The following is a 20,442-nucleotide window of genomic DNA, read 5'->3' as shown; positions in this document are numbered from 1 at the left end:
AGGGTATCTCATCCAGGGAGAAGAAGGTCATAACGACCTTGTATTCTTCCCTTATAAGACCTATTATTGAATACAACATCCCATTTGGCATGTACCTCACAAAGCACATGCAGCAGCTGGAGAGACCACAAAGCTTCCTCTCCAGGAGAATCTGGAGCCTCAGACATGTACCCTACACAGATAGGCTAAAAGTGCTATCCCTCTACTCAGTCTCACACAGATTCTTCAGAAGTAACCTCTATCTAGCATACAAAGCAATCTCAGTCCCTGTCTTGATTGGACTGCTGCATATCCACAAGTCAAGCTCCACTCAAGTAACCTGCATGTGCAACCTCAACCTGGTCTGTGACATCAGTAGAACTTGTTGGTGGGACAGGTTTGTGTCCCAGAGACTCCCCCCTTCTATAGAATAGACTCTCTCTCTCCATGTCAAGCAGAGTACCTCATTAACCCTTTCTAAGTGCAACCTGGATAATTGGATGGGGAAAAGAAAATACACCCCTGGGATTCCACCTTTGCTCCTGCTGGACAAGGGCATTGGGTGTTGACTTGCTGGAACATGGGCTATTTATTGGCTAGGCTTGTAAGGGCCTCAGGACCAGTAGCCTAGAAACTTCCTATGATCCTATATATGATTGACAATAAAGTTTACTTTGAAAAGACATGTTGGTATATGTCACTCTCAGTTCTGCAATATACATTAATGTTAGCATAGCTGACATAAGTCAGCAGTATGAACACAAACCACAAAAAGCCAGTATCCAACTTTTTATTGCACTCTGATGACTCGGCAAACTGCCTTCAAGGAGTAATATACACACAAGAAATTCCTCCCTATATATACACATTCTGTTGTGATTAATTGCATTCAATTATACAATAATTAATATCAATTACTTAATAAAACATCTCCAACTAAATTCTTGGTTCAATCCATGTGGAAACAAAGTATTGAATTTTAAAAAATATAATGATTCTTTATACAATAAAATATTTTTTATATCACCAATTCCAAATTGATTACATTACACTTTCTCTAATATAGTGGCTTGTACCCCTATTAACTCCCCTCCATGCATTTTATTAAAATGTTCTGCCACTGTGCTCTCTTTTTTATTATTTAAAATATCACTGACATGTTCCCTTAGTCTCACTTTAAAGGACCTCTTACTTTCCCCCACATAAACCTTTTTGCATGGACATTTAAGGGCATAAATTATGCCCTCTGTTTCACTACCTTTTCCATTAAAACTTAAGCCATTGATACTCTCAAAACTAGGAACCACATAATCACACACTTTACATCTCCCATATGGCTTTGTACCATACTCAATAGGGTTTCATGTAAAATCTATAGAGAAGCTAACAAAATTGCTCTTAACAATAAAACTTATATTTCTGCCTACTTTATAAGATATTTTGGGTGCCTTCTTAACCTATTGTGAAAAATCTCTTAAAGAACTTATAAATTCCCAATAATGTATGACCCAATCAACTATTTTTGAACTCAAATAGCTATAAGTTGTAACAAAATAAACATTTTTCTTGTTATTTTTTTCTTATCCTCTATCAATCTGTGTCTAATTGTTCTTGGTCTCTTCTCAATATAACTGTCTTTTTGCTTTTCCCGGTTAGGGGTTGCTACAGCGGAACTCCTGTCTACTAATGATTGGCAGTGAATTTTTACAGTCTCAAGTTGCCAGCCCAGCACCCAGCATTCAAAGAAGGCACACCCACACCTACATGCATGTCTTTAAATTCACTCAACCGTGGGGAGGACATGCAGACTCCACACAGAAGGTGCTCCAGCCAAGAATCAAACCAGAGAACCTCTTGCTGTGAGGCGACAATGCTAACCACTGCACCACCATGGCCTAATAAATTTAGCCCAACAGTTTTCCAAAACTTTACCACCATGACCAGTTCTAATTATCTCTTCAGAAAAATCTGATTCATTGTTGCATAATCTATATATACCCATAAATTCACCATATGGTAATGCCTGAATTGTAAGTAATGGGTGACAGCTCTTTGATCTCAAATATAGGTTCCTCTCTTGAAATTTTCGGTGTATAGAAGTCCTATTACTAACCCCATTAGAAATATCTAGCACTAAATCTAGAAATGACACTTTCTTACCTATTTTTAAGCCATCAAACTTAAGATGGAATCTATTTTGTTGTAATTCTTCCACAAATAATTTTACCTCATTCTGTCCACATGTACATAAAAAATAAGATCATCTATAAATCTATAGTACATCTTTACATATTGCTGAAAAAACTTAGATTGATCAATATATTCAATCTTAAAGAGACCCTTACTTAGATTAATGTATGCAGGTGCAAAGGCTGCTCCCATTGCTGTTCCATGCTTTTGGTGGAATAATACCCCATCAAATTAAAAAAAAAAAATGATTTAACAAACAAAAATATACTAGTTCAACAATATACTCTGACATTGGACTATGGTGAACTATCACCTCAAAATAATGCAGACTTTTATGTTTTGAATTTATCTGGATGTAGTTTAAATGAATACGAGTTGTCAGAGCTGAATTGTGGGCTCAAATTCATACCTACTGTTTTACCATGATGTTACAAATTGAAATGTAATATCTATAAACTGGTTAGAAAATTGCACCTAAAGAGTTTTTTTAAAAAATAGAATTTGTGACAATGCAAAAGGTTCTAATGTTAATGCAAGTGCTGATGTTTCATCTGATGAAAGCTTTTAGTCATGTTGTTCTGACAATGAAGTAAATACATATTGTGTGTTGGCTACAAGTAAATTAGATAGTAAAAATGTGTTTATTCCACTGTTTAATCATGAAGGAGTATAGCAATTTAGTTCAATGTTGAATTTTGCTCTGGATAGGGAACTAATGCTTTTTAATAAACAGAAAGAACATAACTAATAACTTAACTAAAATGAATGTGATGCCTTGTTGTCATTGAGTCAAAAAAGTGACTTTATATTTAAGCCTGCTGACAAAGGAAATAAATTGGTTATAATGCATTGGTCCCAATATATAAATATGTGTTTAGAACATTTAAATGATGAAAAAGTGACAATTGGTGTCTATAACACAGCAACAGATAATTATTATAAGTTGTTAAACAAAGGGTTGAGATCGGGGTACCTTACACAGGATGATGTAAAAAAGTTAAATATAGATGGTTGTAAAATGTCTCAATTCTATTGTTTATCCAAAGTTCTTATGGATGCTATACATCCTCTGTGTTGACTGATAGTGTCGGGAAGAGAATATTTTATTTTATCAGATGAGGTGGTTGTTGCATTTTCAATTAAAACCTAAGGTTCAAATACTTTCTTCATACAGCAAGGATGTTTTAGATTTCCTCAATAAAATTAGGGACATTCAATGGGAGCCCAATATGTATTGGGTCACTTTGGACGTGAAAAGCTTATATACCAGTATTGAACATAGTTTTGGTATAGAAGCATTGAGGTTTTCTTGGGGAGTAGTCCAAAGTAAGAGTATATTGTTGAACTAGTTTTTGAATTTGATGGGATATTATTCCGCCAAAAGCAAGGAACAGCAATGGGAGCAGCCTTTGCATACACTAATCTAAGTATGGGTCTCTTTGAGACTGAATATATTTATCGACCTAAGTTCTTTCAGCAACGTGTAAAGATGTCTTATAGATTTATAGATGATCTTATTTTTTTATGTACAAGTGGACAAAATGAGGTAAAATTATTTGTGGAAGAATTACAACAAAATAGATTTCATCTTAAATTTGATGGCTTAAAAATAGGTAAGAAAGTGTAATTTCTAGATATAGTGCTAGATATTTCTAATAGGGTTAGTAATAAGACTTCTGTACACTGACAATTTCAAGAAGGGAATCTATATTTGAGAGCAGAGAGCTGTCACCCATTACATACAATTCAGGTGTTACCATATGGTGAATTTATACGTATATATAGATTATGCAACAATGAATCAGATTTTTCTGAAGAGATAATTGGAACTGTTCATATGTTTAAATCTCTGGGTTATGATGGTAAAGTTTTGGAAAACTGTTGGGCTAGATTTATTAACCAGTATATTGAGAAGAGACCAACATAATTAGACACAGGTTGATAGAGGATAAAGAAAAAAATAACAAGGAAGATGTTTATTTTGTTACAACTTATAACTGTTTATGTTCAAAATAGTTGAATGAGTCATACATTATTGGGAATTTATAAGTTCTTTAAGAGATTTTTCATAATGGTTTAAGAAGGCACCCAAAATATCTTATAAAGTAGGCAGAAATATAAGTCGTTTTATTGTTGAGCAATTGTGTTAGCCCCTCTATAGCTTTTACACAAAACCCTATTGAGTATGGTACAAAGCCATGTGGGAGATGTAAAGTGTGTGATTATGTGTTTCCTAGTTTTGAGAGTATCAGTAGCTTAAGTTTTAATGTAAAAGGTAGTTATACTTGTCAAGCGGAGGGCATAATTTATGCCCTTAAATGTCCATGCAAAAAAGTGTATGTGGGGGAAAGTAAGAGGTCCTTTAAAGTGAGATTAAGGGAACATGCCAGTGATATTTTAAATAATAAAAAAGAGAGCACAGTGGCAGAACATTTTAATAAAATGCATGGAGGGGAGTTAATAGGGTTACAAGTCACTATATTAGAGAAAGTGAAATGTAATCAATTTGGAATTGGTGATATAAAAAATATTTTATTGTATAACGAATCATTATATATTTTAAAATTCAATACTTTGTTTCTGCATGGATTGAACCAAGAATGTAATTGGAGATGTTTTATTAAGTGCAGGAGACTCCAAGAAATAGCGTAGTAAAAACTCTTTAATAACCGCTTTCGTCCGAGGACTTCTTCAGAATACAAAATGTTAAAAGACCAAGCATTAAATACACTCCCAATGAATAATCAAACAATTAATCAATTATCTAAAAATAGTCCTTGTTAACTAAAAAAGGGACAAACCCGTCACTTGAAAAAGGAAGAAAAATGTTTTTTATCAATACATAATTTACTGTTTTTTAAGCCAGGATGTTTATCAGCTCTCAATTTGATTTGCCATAATGTCTCCCTTTGCTCAACAAAATTTTTAAAATCACCACCTCTAATATCTGGTTTCACAACCTCAATGATAGTAAATAAAAATTTTTGAAATTGTTACAAACCAGAGAATGCTTGAACAATGCATTAGTTTCATCATGGGTTTTAATATTGTATATATGTTCACGGATAAGACTCCTGGTGGTCATTCCAACATAAAAAGCTGGACAGGTACTGCATAAACTAACATAAATAACCCCTTTAGTACTACAATTAACATGTTCAGGCACCTGGAAAGTCTCATACTGTCAATGACTATAACAGGTCCTTTGGCTATGTACCTACATATTGCAGTTATTACAAGCAAACATACCTTTCCTCAAAGTATCATTGGTCACTTGTTTGGATTTATTATTTTCCAAAGCTTTCTTGGTGTTATAGGTATTTCTAAACACGAAGCTTGGCTTATTACCTAATACCTTGGAAATATCATGATTTCCTTGCAAGATTTTCCAATTCCTTTCTAAAATAATACCATAACCAATACTGTGAGCAAACACATTTTTTTCCACTGCAGAATTGTTACAAGCAAATACCAAGTTATCAGATTTGTTATAACTCAATATTGCTGAATAATGTGTTTGTCGCTTATCCAAAATTTACTTAACGGTGTCATTTAACAATTTTAAGAGGTACCCCCTTTGTTGAAACATGTACTTGATAAATTCAATTTCATCCGTAGGATCTTTATCATTTGATGTCATTCTACATGCCCTGATAAATTGCCCCTTGGGAATGTTCCTGATGGTATGTCTAGGGTGAGTACTAAGAAAGTGAACATAACTGTTCCGTGAACATATATACAATATTAAAACCCATGACGAAACTAATGCATTGTTCAAGCATTCTCTGGTTTGTAACAATTTCAAAAAATTTTTATTTACTATCATTGAGGTTGTGAAACCAGATATTAGAGGTGGTGATTTTAAAAATTTTGTTGAGCAAAGGGAGACATTATGGCAAATTAAATTGAGAGCTGATAAACATCCTGGCTTAAACGAGTCTATCAATATTAAATGTTTTTTAAAAAACAGTAAATTATGTATTGATAAAAAACATTTTTCTTCCTTTTTCAAGTGACGGGTTTGTCCCTTTTTTAGTTAACAAGGACTATTTTTAGTTAATTGATTAATTGCTTGATTATTCATTGGGAGTGTATTTAATGCTTGGTTTTTTAACATTTTGTATTCTGAAGAAGTCCTGTTTTACTACACTATTTCTTGGAGTCTCCTGCACCTTTTTCCACTGGTTGGTTGGTTTCCTGTTCGTTTTTCTTGGTTTGGTCTTTCAAGTGGTTTTTTGAATGTTTTATTAAGTAATTGATATTAATTATTGTATAATTGGATGCAATTAACTACAACTGAATGTATATATATATATATATATATATATATATATATATATATATATATATATATATACATATATATATAGGCAGTGATTTCCTGTGTGTATATTACTCCTTGAAGGCAGTTTGCCGAGATGTCAGAGTGCATTAAATATTGGCTACTGGCTTTTTGTGGTTTGTGTTCACATTGTGTGCTTCAGATGTTTTTTGCATATAAGTCAGCAGAATGTACATATTCTTGATCATAACATTGCACTCGCTCTGTCATATCAACAAATATGGCTTTGCAGAAAACTTTGACCATCGCAATATCTTCTCTGACACAGACTAAGAAGCTAATCCTACCTACAATGCACAGTCACAGTTTAAAATACTAACATTTGCAGTGATGCTTGCATTTAGTACTGTTTTTTCTGGATTGTGCCAGTAGGTAGGTAGGGGGTTCTAATCTCACAGCAGTCAATGTGTCTGTCTGTGTGTATGGAGTTGTGTTAATATGACCTTAACTACTGATGGTCTCAATAAAGTCATAGCTTGGAAGTACATTTGCACTGCAGGGTAAGTCAACATCAATGTCAGACCCTTCTGCCAACATCATCTTCTCTGCGACACCACAGTGATGTCATCCTCTATAAAGTGCACTCTCACACTATAAAAGTCAGACTTCTCTATTCGTGATTGTGTTAAGTACTGTGTCTTCTGGATCACATAATTAAATAGGTATGAGGTTCTAATCTCCCAACAATTAGCACGTGTGTGTATGGAGTTGTGTAAATATGACATTAACTACTGCTTAATAAAGCTGTAGCCTAGGGTAGATTTTACACTGCATGGTGAGTCCACATCAATTTCAGACCTTTCTGCCAACATCATCTTCTCTGTGACATCATACTGATGCCATCCTCTATAAAGTGCACTCTTACACTGTAAAAGTTAGACTTCTGTGGTAATGTGTTAAGTACTGTGTCCTCTAGATTGCATAGCTAGATAGGTAAGTAGTAGTAATCTCACAACAAGTATGTGTGTGTGTGTGTGTGTGTGTGTGTGTGTGTGTGTGTGTGTGTGTGTGGAGTTGAGTAAATATGACATGAACTACTGAAGACTTCAGTAAAGCAATAGCCTGGAGCACATTTTACACTGCAGGTGGAGTCCACATCAGTATCAGACCCTATACCCAACACCATCTTCTCTTCAACACAATGCTGATGCCATCTTCTGTAAAGTGCACTCTCACAATATAAAAGTCATACTTCTGTGGTGATGCTTTTGTTAAGTACTGTCTCCTTTAGACGGCATAGTTTGATAGGTAGGGGGTTCTAATCTCACAACAATTAAATTGTATGTGTGATGATGAGTCTGTTACACTAATGAAGGATTAATTCAAAAAGTGTGCTAATTTAACTCCCACTAGTGAGAAGTATTTACATAGTCTGATCAATCCCACAGCCTCTCTCAAATCTGTGCACAAATGCATACTGTCTGCAACACACTGATTAGGTTATCATTTCAATAATGCACTGTCACACCTCTAAAGTCAGACCTCTGCTGTGGCACATGCATGTAATACACTTGCATGTAGATTGTGTCAGTCAATAGGTGGGAGGTCAAATACAGCAGTGAAACTCTCCTGAATGAGTGTGTGTGAATGTAAATGGATGCAGGAGTGTATTACACCTCTTACTCTTCACAGCATTTAGAAGTCCATAAGAGTTCATTTTTGCACACACGTTTCCTCTGCATGACACAGCTGATGTCATCCTTTTAAAGATGCTGTGTGCTTTATATGCAATCAGAGTTCTCCTGTGGTGCATATGTATATTCTGCTAGGGAGTTTGAATACAGGAATGACTGTCTTCTGTGTTTCTTCCTCTTACTGTGCAGAATAGGCTGCAAATACATAGGTACATCTATACAGTGTGCAACCAATTTTTATTGGAAACATGAAGGTAATACACAGTGGTGAAGCCATCCATTGAAATGTGTGTCACAGTCATCAAATAAATCTGTATTTGTGCTTATGTTTCAGAAAACCTAAGAAAACCTACATAAATCTGTGATGTTAGCCATATAGATCAAATCATGATGTCACTGCTTATAGTCAGTGTACATGCTAACAGTTTGTCACCCACATGTGCTATGTTCATGTGTAGATGTTGTTTCCTGTTAAAGGTGTTTATTATACATTTCCTTTGGAAAGACTGTATTGCAGACTGATGCTATCATTTGAATAGGTTGTCATTCCATCACAGTTGTAATGAAGCACCTCCTCAGTACTGAAGACATGAAATGATGTAATATATGCTGTTGCCTAAGTAAAGCATGTGTTCCAATAAGGGGTTTTATCCAAATTGGACATAACTGTTGTTCTACCATCATAGTGACCTCATCAGGGGCCTACAGCTGTGTTTGGGTATATCTGGCATAAGGCAATGTTGTCTGACATACAGCAAGTTTCTTTATGAGTAATTACATGGACACATATTCCTTGATTTATACACATGATGCAATGCTTTCAGATAACCACACATATGACAACCTGTGATACACTTATACCATGACACATTCATTAATCCCACTATGGTATTGATTTTCTCAATGCTTAGGCAAGTGTTCCAAACCAACAATGAGTGACTGTAAGCATTTATGTCCTTAACTTTTCTGCATGAAAGACAATCCCCTCTAGTTACACTGTGCATGCACAGAGAGGTGGAGGATGCAACATAAAATGCTTAGCAGACATTGCATTTTACTAAATAAATCTGGTTACGGTAGAGCAGTCTGTGTAATGGGTAAAGATATATTTCTTCCCAGTTGTTGGGTGTACAAAAGTATTATTTTCAGTGTACATACATATAGTACAATGTTTGCAGCTATAAATATCCTCCCTTTGAGATCTAATTCTATCGTCTGGAGGCTTATCATAACAAAGTAGTCGCTTCAGATTTTTCTTATTCTTGAAGCTAAACAATGGTTCAAAGCCCACTATATCAAGTATTTTCTCATCTGCAGTTAAAATATGCCAAATTTCCCTAATAATGTCACATATTTAACTAGTGTCTGACTGCAGATGAGAACATACTTGATGTGGTAGGGCTTTGTACTATATGTATGTACATTGAAAATAATAATACTTTTGTATTACATGATTGCAATGTCTGCCCAGCTTTTTATGATTGGAAAACCAACAGTTCTCTTAAGAAATGCATTAGGGAGCATATAAGTGAAATGTGAAGAAAGGTAGACACCAATGCCTTAGCCAGGCATATACAGAAAGAGAATACCGATCATTACTTTATGTTTCAATTATTCAACTGGTACATTTAAACAACAGGTTAGGTGATATTTGAACCAAGACTGAACTAACAGATAAGGGATATGGGCTGAATGACTGTGTTTTTTTAAGACCACACCTGAAAACTTGGAGCTTATATAACTGATTTTTCATTGGATAGTTTGAAATTGTTTCTTTAAATTGTTACAATGTATTACTGTGTTTCTAATATCTGATGAAGCATCTATGATTGATACGAATGCGCTCACACATATTATTGTCTGTTTTACCATTTGTTAGTCGATTCAAATTTTAATATTACAACCGTGTTCCAGCTCATTTTCTTTGGATTTGTAGAATAATTGCTTAAGAGCCCTTACAAGCCTAGCCAATAAAATCTGATTTTACCCAATATATGGCCCCTACAGGGAAGAGAATGGCATGGGTTTGTGCCTATGCTTTGAGTATGTTGCAGATTGCTCCTGTTCATAAGAGACATAAGCACTACCCCAGGTGTGAATTTGTGATTCACCATCCATTGATTCAAATTGCATTTGATGTGGGCTAAGGAAAGGATTTGCTTAATGTGAATATAAAGCCTTTTCCAAAGAAGAGGCAATCTCGGAGACATATATCTGTCTTTGCTGCATGTTTTGCTTGAGTCACTGACTAAGTTCAAATCCCTAAATCAGGTGACCCTCATTCTCTTTGACTTGCAGATGTGTAGCAGCTCCATCAGGGCTGGATTTGTGAGTGCCTTGTATGGGCATAGGTCACCCCTTAATAGTAGGTAGGAGCCATAGTAACAGGATAGGGCTTTTAGTCGATCCACATAGGCCATGTTATTTACACCCTGTATTTTCTTTGTGAGGAACATTTGAGGTCACTCCAGCTCCTGTCAGTGCCTAGTCAAGTACATGCCAAATGGTGTATTGTATTCAATTATTGGTCTAAATGAGGGCTCTGTACAGCAGGACAATAATTTCCTTGGATCTGGATGCCATACCTTTACTTATAAGTTGTGCCACATAGACGGACTTCTTCACCACTATGGACACATGGCAGTCAATGTTCAGGTTACTATCTGTCTGTGTACCTAGATCTCTCACCTCTGAGTCTACTGTTAGCGGTGTGCTATTGTGTTGCAATTTGTAGGGATATTTGACTTCTCAAAGGATATGATAATGCATTTTTCGCATTTAGTTTTAGGCCATGGTTCTAGCACGAATCATTTGTCTGATCTAGGCCCTCCTGAAGGAGCTCTACATCATGGGGGGATTCAATGATTACCCCCAGCATGCAGTTGTCAGCAAACTTTGTCATACAGAAGCTTCCCACATTAGTCTTGACTTTAGGAAAGTATATTACAAATAGCAGTGGCCCCTACACTGAGTTCTGTGGTACACTACTATTAACAGTCATCTTGGCAGATTTGGATTCAGTCACTTTAACCATGTGTCCTGTCCATGATCCAATTGGTTATCGATCTGGTGACATTGGGATTTATGCCCAGTTTTGTAAGTTTATTTATAATACCTGGCTAGGGAATTGTGTCAAATTCCTTGGCCAGGTTGAGGTAGGCAGTATTTACTGTTTTAACCTCATTCATGACCTTAATGACTTTTTCAAAGAAATCCAACAGATTCAATAGTCATGACCTGCCCTTGACAAGCCAAATTGGGTCTGGTCCAGTGTTTGGAAGTTTCCCATGTCATTATTTATCAGGTCCATGATTATTCTTTCCATGGCCTTACATATATGACTAGTCAAACTTATGAGTCTATAATTTCCCCGGTCAGTTGATGCTGTCTCTTTATGTAGAGGAATGACTGTTGCTGTCCTCCACTCTATCAGGACAAAGCCAATCTGGAGGCTGTGGTTAAATAGAGATCCTATTTGACCTGATAAACCCTGATTTAAGCTGTTTGAGGCAACCTGTTATATCATCAGGCCCCATTAAAGCCCTATTTTTAGCTTTAGAGAGTGCAGTGACAACCTGTTATTTGATGATGACTGGTGTTGGCATGGTGGATGGTATTTCTTAGGGGAGAACTGGGGGTGATGAGAAGGTGAAGTCTGAGCTGAATTTGTCAGCCAGCAGATTTGCTGTATCTTCTGGCTGACCATAGGTGATGCCATCTACAACTAATTATGTACATTGTTGGGTGCTGCCCTTAAGATTGTGGGCATAACTGAAAAATGCCTTATAGTTATCCTTAGCTTTGGAAGCTATTTTTACCTCAAGTCTGCTTTCAGACACTTGACTAGTTCCTTGATTCATTTGTTTAGATTAATGAGGTACTTTTATTGTGCACAGCCCCTCTTACTTCTTGACAGGATTTTCTTTCTTTTGTTATACAATCTATTCATACCAGGGGTCCACCAAGGTGGCTTGCTTTTGTGGTTTGACATGGGTTTTTTTGGTCTGGTACTGCCATTTCTATACAGTTATTTATATGGTCATGCAGGGATTTTGTATACACCTCTGCATAGGTTTCTGTGTTTCTGGATGTGGGGAAGTTTGGAAACTAGCTGTGCCATCCCTTAATGGGGTAATTTACCTTAGAGAAGTTCTTAAAGTTTTGGGGGTTAGGTGGGCGTACTAGTTTTATCTTTATTTCAAGGGACACCACTGTGTGATCTGATTTTATCAATGAGGACAATGCATGGGGGGGGGGGGGTTGCAGCGCTCTCCCATATTTGTGAGTACCAGCTCTAGAATATTTGTTCCCCTAGTGGAAGTGCAGACTAGCTACTCCATGGCATTTGAATTTATGAAGTCAAGAAATCTTTGGGCTTGCATATTAGTGGTCATGTATGCCTCCTATTTAATGGTGAGATAGTTAAAAATCACCCATGAGTATAGTACTGGGCTGGATGGTGAGTGATTCTAGTAACTTAAGCAATGATGTATAGGTGTCCTGGTTCATGGTGGGGGACCTATAGCTAGCAAGAATATACTAATGGATTTTTCCCATAGTTAGTTGGACATGGTGTAGCTCAAGTGTGTCATATTGTTTGATCAGCTTTGAGGTGTGCTAATCCTTTATGTAGATAGATACACCTCCACCTTTTGCTCTTTCATGTTCAGTGGGTGGTTGGAACGTATGAAAGGTGTTATAGCCATGCTCCACCAGAGTGCTTTCCATGGCTTTGATCCATGTTTAGTAACTGCACTGATGTCAGCATTCTCGAGTGTGTGGAAATCTAGTGAGTGCAGTTTCTTGACGAGACTACTAGCATTGAGAAGTAACACGTTAAGCTTGTCCTGAGTAGCTTTTGTTATGTTGAAAAGTTTGTCTGTTTGGCAATGACTAAAAAGACACTATATGAGTGGATAATGTTTTGGCTAATATCCAAAAGCTTAGAGTTGATAGGTGAAAACCATCTCTGGCAAAGAAGCGTGGCCTGTAAGTGATCTCCTCCAAGGCTGAAAACTATTAGACCCCTTTGGAATGACACCAGTAGCTAAGCCAATTTTTAAAGTGAATCATTTTCTACTGGTATTGTGGTATAATCTTTGGACATGGTAGAATGCTGCTCAATGCTAGGCTCATACCTGCCTGAGACACATATTCTGAGAGCTCAGTCATGTCTCTTCATATAGTCCAAGGAAGTACATCTCAGATCATTCATGCCCACGTGGACAATGACTGAGTCCTACTGGTACTTAGGGATAAGTGACGTGTGTTTGCGTGAGTTTCCTCTGGGTGCACTGGTTTATTCCCACATTCCAAAGACATGCATTAGGATCACTTCTCATTGGGCCTCTGCTGGAAATTGACTCTGTCCCAGTGGGACTTTCTCAGTAAACAAATGTTACATAAATAAACTGTCACCTACATTTGCTCAGGAAGTGTGACCACCATTAATTATTCTGACATACATATTGCAAAATTTTATTATTACAACTTTGTCTTTGTGACATAAACAGCTTCACATCAATTATCTGACTAGACTATGAACTTTTACTCCCCCCTTACATATTTCTGTATATATCTGTTTGATTTCTGTGCTCATTGTCCTCAGTACACTCTGCCTGCCTGCTAACCTATGTATTACAGTTGCCCTTGCTGTTTCACATTCCCTCTTATTTATTACTGTATTCATATGTTTGATTTATGTACACAGAGCACTTTCCTTGCCTGTGTACAGCAAGCATTATTTGGCTTATGTAGCTCTTTGTGCTGTTTGTGCGAGCACACCTTTAGGCAACCTATGCTTGTTTACTGTGTGATACTGTGGTGCTCAACATGTTTTCCTGTCTGTGATCACTGTTGCTGGTCATGAAAACTTGTTTGTATTTGTGCAAGCATCACAAGAAGCATGCATATGGGATTAGCACTGCTATTCATTGTACTAACATGTAAACATTATGTAGGCTTCACCTGTAGACTACACAATTGTTTACGAAGCCCACAGATGGTCTTTTACCGAAGACTGATTACAACAGATTTGCTGTAGCCGCCTAGTGTTTTAAGATATGAGACTTGGAGGTCTGAAAGATTTACTGTTAGCATTCTGCATTTAAAGAAATCTTTGACACTACTGCCACTCTTTAGAGAAAATAATTCTGTGAAACCAAGACGGGCTGTGGATTCCCACAGATGGATCATAAACAAAAGCAAATAAGTTTTCAGTTTTCTTAGAATAAAATATTCTTCCTTGGTGCCCTATATGTCTTATCATTTTAAAATACATTGGCAATACAGTGGATGAGATCAATGATTAATTTCCAGTCAGTGAAGCCAGAGATTACTGAAATGACTTTAGCATCTGCCATGTTGGAATTTAGGAGGAGGTAAGCTAGCTCATATACACATTTTGCCAAATATGGATAATAATCCTCTGTCTGAACTGAGTGATGTATAGAAACATTTGATTACTGTTCACACATTTGCAGGCTTAATCTAAGATGTTAATTAATGTAGGTTTTTGATTTATATTAGGATCTATAGACTATTCTAGTTGCTGCATTTTGGGTTATAATGTTCCAGTCATGCACAAATTTGTGGGATGTAAGTAAATTCATATTCGTTTAGATGGAATCACTCAATTTCACACTCATGTTACAGTGCATATAAAATTAATGGAATATGTCCATCATGTTCATTTAATTATTATAATACATTCTTATAAACTGATTTGCTTACTATTGCATCAGATTTGTCAGGTATATTTTTCCTGTGAGTGTGGTCAATCTAATCTTAAATTATTTTCTTGCTTATTTGCGTTTTATTTCAGTTACAATTGTAATGCTCATAAGAAAACATTCCCTCTTGTATTTTTCCTTGACCAATGCCACCAGATAGCTTCCTGTAATATTTATTAGCCAAGATCTACATGTTTTGTCCTTTTGTATGATCAGCAGAGTGACACTGATAATGTTCCTCACAGATTCCATCACACTGGGAGACTCTGGAGGTAGACAGCTATGAGCTTTGAACAATTAATTACCTGGAGCTGTTTTCCCATGTTTTTATTCCTAGGCAAGCAGACTACCCTAATTATATTGTTGCAAGGAAGCATGTATGCATCAGATTAACTTTTACTGGTTGTACTGCATTTCTGCTGTATTTATTCATAGGTTCACGTGTGTATGCTAGGCTAATGAGCAATGTGGCCTTTATAATCCTAGTCATGCAACCCAAATGTGTCCCACATGTTGTTGTGCCTTAGAGGTCATTTTTAAGGGGTGTATGTTAGCTAGCACATGATTTAATGGCTGCCACTATCCATCAGAGACATAGATGCCAGACCTGGGATAAATTTCTGATTTCCTATCCAATAGTTTAGGCCATATTATATATTTCACATGGATGCGAAACCTGTTCCAGAGAAGGGGAATTCTCTGAGATACATACCTGTCTCTCCATTGCTTCTAACATGTGCAGTTTATATCATAAGTAAAGTTTAAGTGCTTAGAGTTAGTATTTCTGATGCTGTTCATTATGTGGATATGCAAAAGATCCATCAGAGTGAGATCCAAGGGTGCCTTGTATGCCAGGCTTAGATCGCCTCTCAGCAGTCTGTAGGAAGCAGCGTATAAAGATTAGGTTCATAGATGTATACTAGGCTAATGACAACTAGGGCTTTTATAACATCATGTATTCTTGGTGTGAGGAACCCCTGTGGACATCCCAGTCGTTGCATGTGCCCGGTCAGGTACATACTGAAGTGGTCTGACCTTAACCAGAAAGGACACTACACTAGGGAAGTGCAGCCTTCTTCCATATTTGTGAGTATCAGTTACAATATGTTTGTACTTATAGTGGCCGTCTGCAGTATCTGGTCTATGGTGTTTGTATTTCCAATGCCCAGGAATCTCTGTGTCTGTATGATTGGGGTTGTGTAGGATTCCCAGTCTATGCAGGGGTAATTAAAGTAGCCCATGATTATAGTATTTGGTTGAATGGTAAGTGTCTCCAGCAGGTCCAAGTATGTACTATGGGTAAACATCATGTAGGCTTTGCGTGGAGCCTTCCCAATTGTTTATGACTCCCACAGATGATCTTTTACTGAAGACTGATTACAACAGATTTGCTGTAGCTACCAAATGTTTTAAGATATGAGACTTTTGGAGGTCTGAAAGATTTACTGTTAGCATTCTGCATTTAAATAAATCTTTGCTACTACTGTCAGTCTTTAGAGAAAATAATTGGGTGAAACCAAGATGGGCTGTGGAGTCCCGCAGATGGATTATAAATAAAAGAAATACATTTTCAGCTTTCTCAGAATAAAATATTCTTCCTCGGTGCCCTATATGTCTCATCATTTTAAAATGCATTGGCAACACAGTGGATGAGATCAATGATTAATTTCCAGTCAGTGAAGCCAGAGATTACTGAAATGACTTTAGCATCTGCCATGTTGGAATTTAGGAGGAGGTAAGCTAGCTCATATAAACATTTTCCAAATATAGATAATCCTCTGTCTGAACTGAGTGATGTGTAGAAACATTTGATTACTGTTCACATATTTACAGACTCAATCTAAGATGTTAATTAATGCAGGTTCTTAATTTATATTAGGATCTATAGACTATTCAAGTTGCTGCATTTTAAGTTGTAATGTTCCAGTTATTCATAAATTTGTGGGATGTAAGTAAATTCATATTCGTTTAGATGGAATCACTCAATTTCACACTCATGTTACAGTGCATATAAAAATTAATGGAATATGTCCATCATGTTCATTAATTATTATAATACATTCTTATAAACTGACTTTCTTAACTATTGCATCAAATTTGCCAGGTATATATTTGTGTGTGTGTGTGTGTGTGTGTGTGTGTGTGTGTGTGTGTGTGTGTGTGTGTGTGTGTGTGTGTGTGTGTGTGTGTGCGTGTGTGCGTGTGTGTGTGGTCAGCTAAAGTAAAAAATAATCTTAAATTATTTTCTTGCTTATTTGCCTTTTATTTCAGTTACAATTGTAATGCTCATAAGAAAACATTCCCTCTTGTATTTTTCCTCGACCAATGCCACCAGATAGCTTCCTGTAATATTTATTAGCCAGGATCTACATGTTTTGTCCTTTTGTATGATCAGCAGAGTGACACTGATAATGTTCCTCACAGATTCCATCACACTGGGAGACTCTGGAGGTAGACAGCTATGAGCTTTGAACAATTAATTACCTGGAGCTGTTTTCCCATGTTTTATTTCTAGGCAAGCAAAATACACTAATTGTATTGTTGCAAGGAAGCATGTATGCATCAGATTCAGTTTCACTGGTTGTACTGAATTTCTGCTCATAGGTTCATGTGTGTATGCTAGGCTAATGAGCAATGTGGCTTTTATAATCCTAGTCATGTAACCCAAATGTGTCCCACATGTTGTTGTGCCTTAGAGGTCATTTTTAAGGGGTGTATGTTAGCTAGCACATGATTTAATGGCTGCCACTATCCATCAGAGACATAGATGCCAGACTTGGGGTAAATTTCCGATTTCCTATCCAATAGTTTAGGTCAGGTTATATTTGAATAGGGTCAGGTAAGGGTTCTGTTTCACATGGATGCGAAACCTGTTTCAGAGAATGGGAATTCTCTGAGATACATACCTGCCTCTCCATTGCTTCTAACACATACTATTTATGTCATAAGTAAAGTTTAAGTGCTTAGAGCTAGTATTTCTGATGCTGTTTATTATGTGGATATGCAAAAGGTCCATCAGAGTGAGATCCAAGGGTGCCCTATATGCCAGGCATAGATCGCCTCTCAGAAGTCTGTAGGAAGCAGCGTGTAAAGATTAGGTTCATAGATGTATACTAGGCTAATGACAACTAGGGCTTTTATAACATCATGTATTCTTGGTGTGAGGAACCCCTGTGGACATCCCAGTTGTTGCATGTGCCCAGTCAGGTACATACTGAAGGGGTCTGACCTTACCAGAAAGGACACTACACTGGGGGGAGGTGCATCCTTCTTCCATATTTGTGAGAAGCAGGTCTGAACTGAGTGATGTGTAGAAACATTTGATTACTGTTCAAATATTTGCAGGCTCAATCTAAGATGTTAATTAATGCAGGTTCTTGATTTATGTTAGGATATATAGACTATTTAAGAAGGGACACTATGCCTTCTTCCATATTTGTGAGTACTAGGTGCAATATCTTTGTACCTGTAGTGGGCATCTGCAGTATCTGTTCTAGAGTGTTTGTATTTACAAAGTCCAGTAATCTCTGTGCTTGCAAGTTTGGGGTTGTATAGGATTCCCACTCTATAGAGGGGTAATTAAAGTAGCCCATGACTCTAGTATTTGGTTGAATGGTAAATGTCTCCAGCAGGTCCAAGTATGTGTTGTGGGTTTCATGGGTCATAGAATGTGATTTATAGCTTGTAGGATATGGTACTGGATTTTGTCTATGGTAATCTGGATGTGGAGAAACTCCACCACATCATCCTGTTTAACCAACCTTAAGATAAGCTTATTATTGATGTAGATCAAAACACCTCCACGTTTAGTCCCTACTTGTGCAGTTGCTTGTCTAAATGTGTGGAAGGCACTGAAACATTGCGCAGCTTTAAACCATATGTCAGTCATTGCACAGATATTTGCATTCTTCAAGATGCAGAGAGCTTAGAGGGAGTGGACCTTCCAGTTTAGACTCCTGACATTGACCAGTTACACCTCTAGAGTCCCTTGAGTTGAGTTTTCTGCATTTGAAGAATTGTTAATTTGGCATTGCCTAAAATAAATCTCTGTGGGGGAGAACAGTTTTTTTAGCCAATATTCAAAAGCCTAGAGAGGACAGGTGCAGACCATCCTTGGCAAAACAACATGGTTTGCAGGCCATATCCTCCCATACTGACAAATATTGTATCCCCTTAGAATGACACCAGAAACTAAGCCAGATATTAGTCAGTCATCTTCTGTTCATATTATGGCATCGACCTTCGTGAAGGTAGAATGCTGCTTAATGCTAGGCATATACCAACCTGTGACACATAGTCCAAGAGTTTCATAGTGCCTGTCTTTATATAGTCTACGGAGGTATGTCTCAGGTCATTTACACCTACATGGACTATGGCTGACTCATACTGTTACTTGTGGTTCAGTGACTTGAGTGTATGTGTGACTTTGTAGATTCTGGCTGTTGATAGGTTTCTGATAGGCACCTGACCATTATTTTCTCCTTACTCAGCCTGTTGAGTAGAGTATCAGTCTTTCAGAGTCCTGGATAATGCGTTGGCTTGTCTTAAGGGCTTTGTAGCTGAGGTTCCTCTGGGTGTGGCTGTCTTAACTGTAGGGGCAGCATGGCTTTGGTGGATAAATCTCCAGCATTTTAATTAGAGCAGCAACACTTCAAGTCAAATGCTTAGTGCTCAAATCCTAGCCTGTCTCATCTGCCTGGATCTACTGCAACTTGGAACAGTGTCTTGCATGACATTGAATACTATGACAAAAGATGCCAGAATGCAGGGCATGCATGCAGAAACCAAACAAAACAGAAATTATTTGTACTAAAATAACAGTTTCTGATAAACATTTGAACAACAGGGATAATTAAGAATGTTTTAGCCTACTCAATTATTTTAGTTGAATTAGTGACATCTTAAAATCTATAGAAAGAATACATCCCGGAAACATGATATGTTCTGATGTTAAAACCTAAGCTTAAGGTTCATGATCCCCTAACACCTATACATAGCTAACACAAAAGATTATATGCCAGTTTTACCTATGTGCCAAACAGAAGGTAGAAGATGGATACAAGGAGGCATGATCTGCTGTGTAATGTAATTCATTTTTTTCTGCAAATGGAGAAGGAGATCCCTATAATATGAACTCAGTACAATATCTGTGTGCAAGATTGCTTCATAGAAGTGGGTCCTCCCTATTTCTTTCATTCCTTGAAGGATACACTTATAAGGAGAATACAGCTAGAAGACCTAGGAAATATCCTCAAACCCAGATGTTGCTATATAGCACCAATTCAAAAATAATAACAAAAAATAAAATAAAAAGAAAATAGAAAATATCACTATACTAGTGTGATTTACATTCCTTTGCATTACTGAAACCTAGTAGAACAAAGCCCAGGCTTTATTCATGAAGTCAGAAACAAATGAGTAGCTCAAAAGAGAACCCAAGAGCATTATCTTTTAAATTAGTTTAACAAAAATCAAAATGACTTTTGTGCTTCATTAAACTAATTTGAAAAATAATGCCCTTGGGTTCTCCTTTGTGCTTTTTGTTTATTTCTGGATTTATATGCAT

This window comes from Protopterus annectens, chromosome 4.part0, assembly GCF_019279795.1.
Source record: "Protopterus annectens isolate FY-2018-M chromosome 4.part0, PAN1.0, whole genome shotgun sequence".
NCBI classification, from domain to species: Eukaryota; Metazoa; Chordata; order Ceratodontiformes; family Protopteridae; genus Protopterus; species Protopterus annectens.
Note: the sequence above shows the minus strand (reverse complement) of the source record.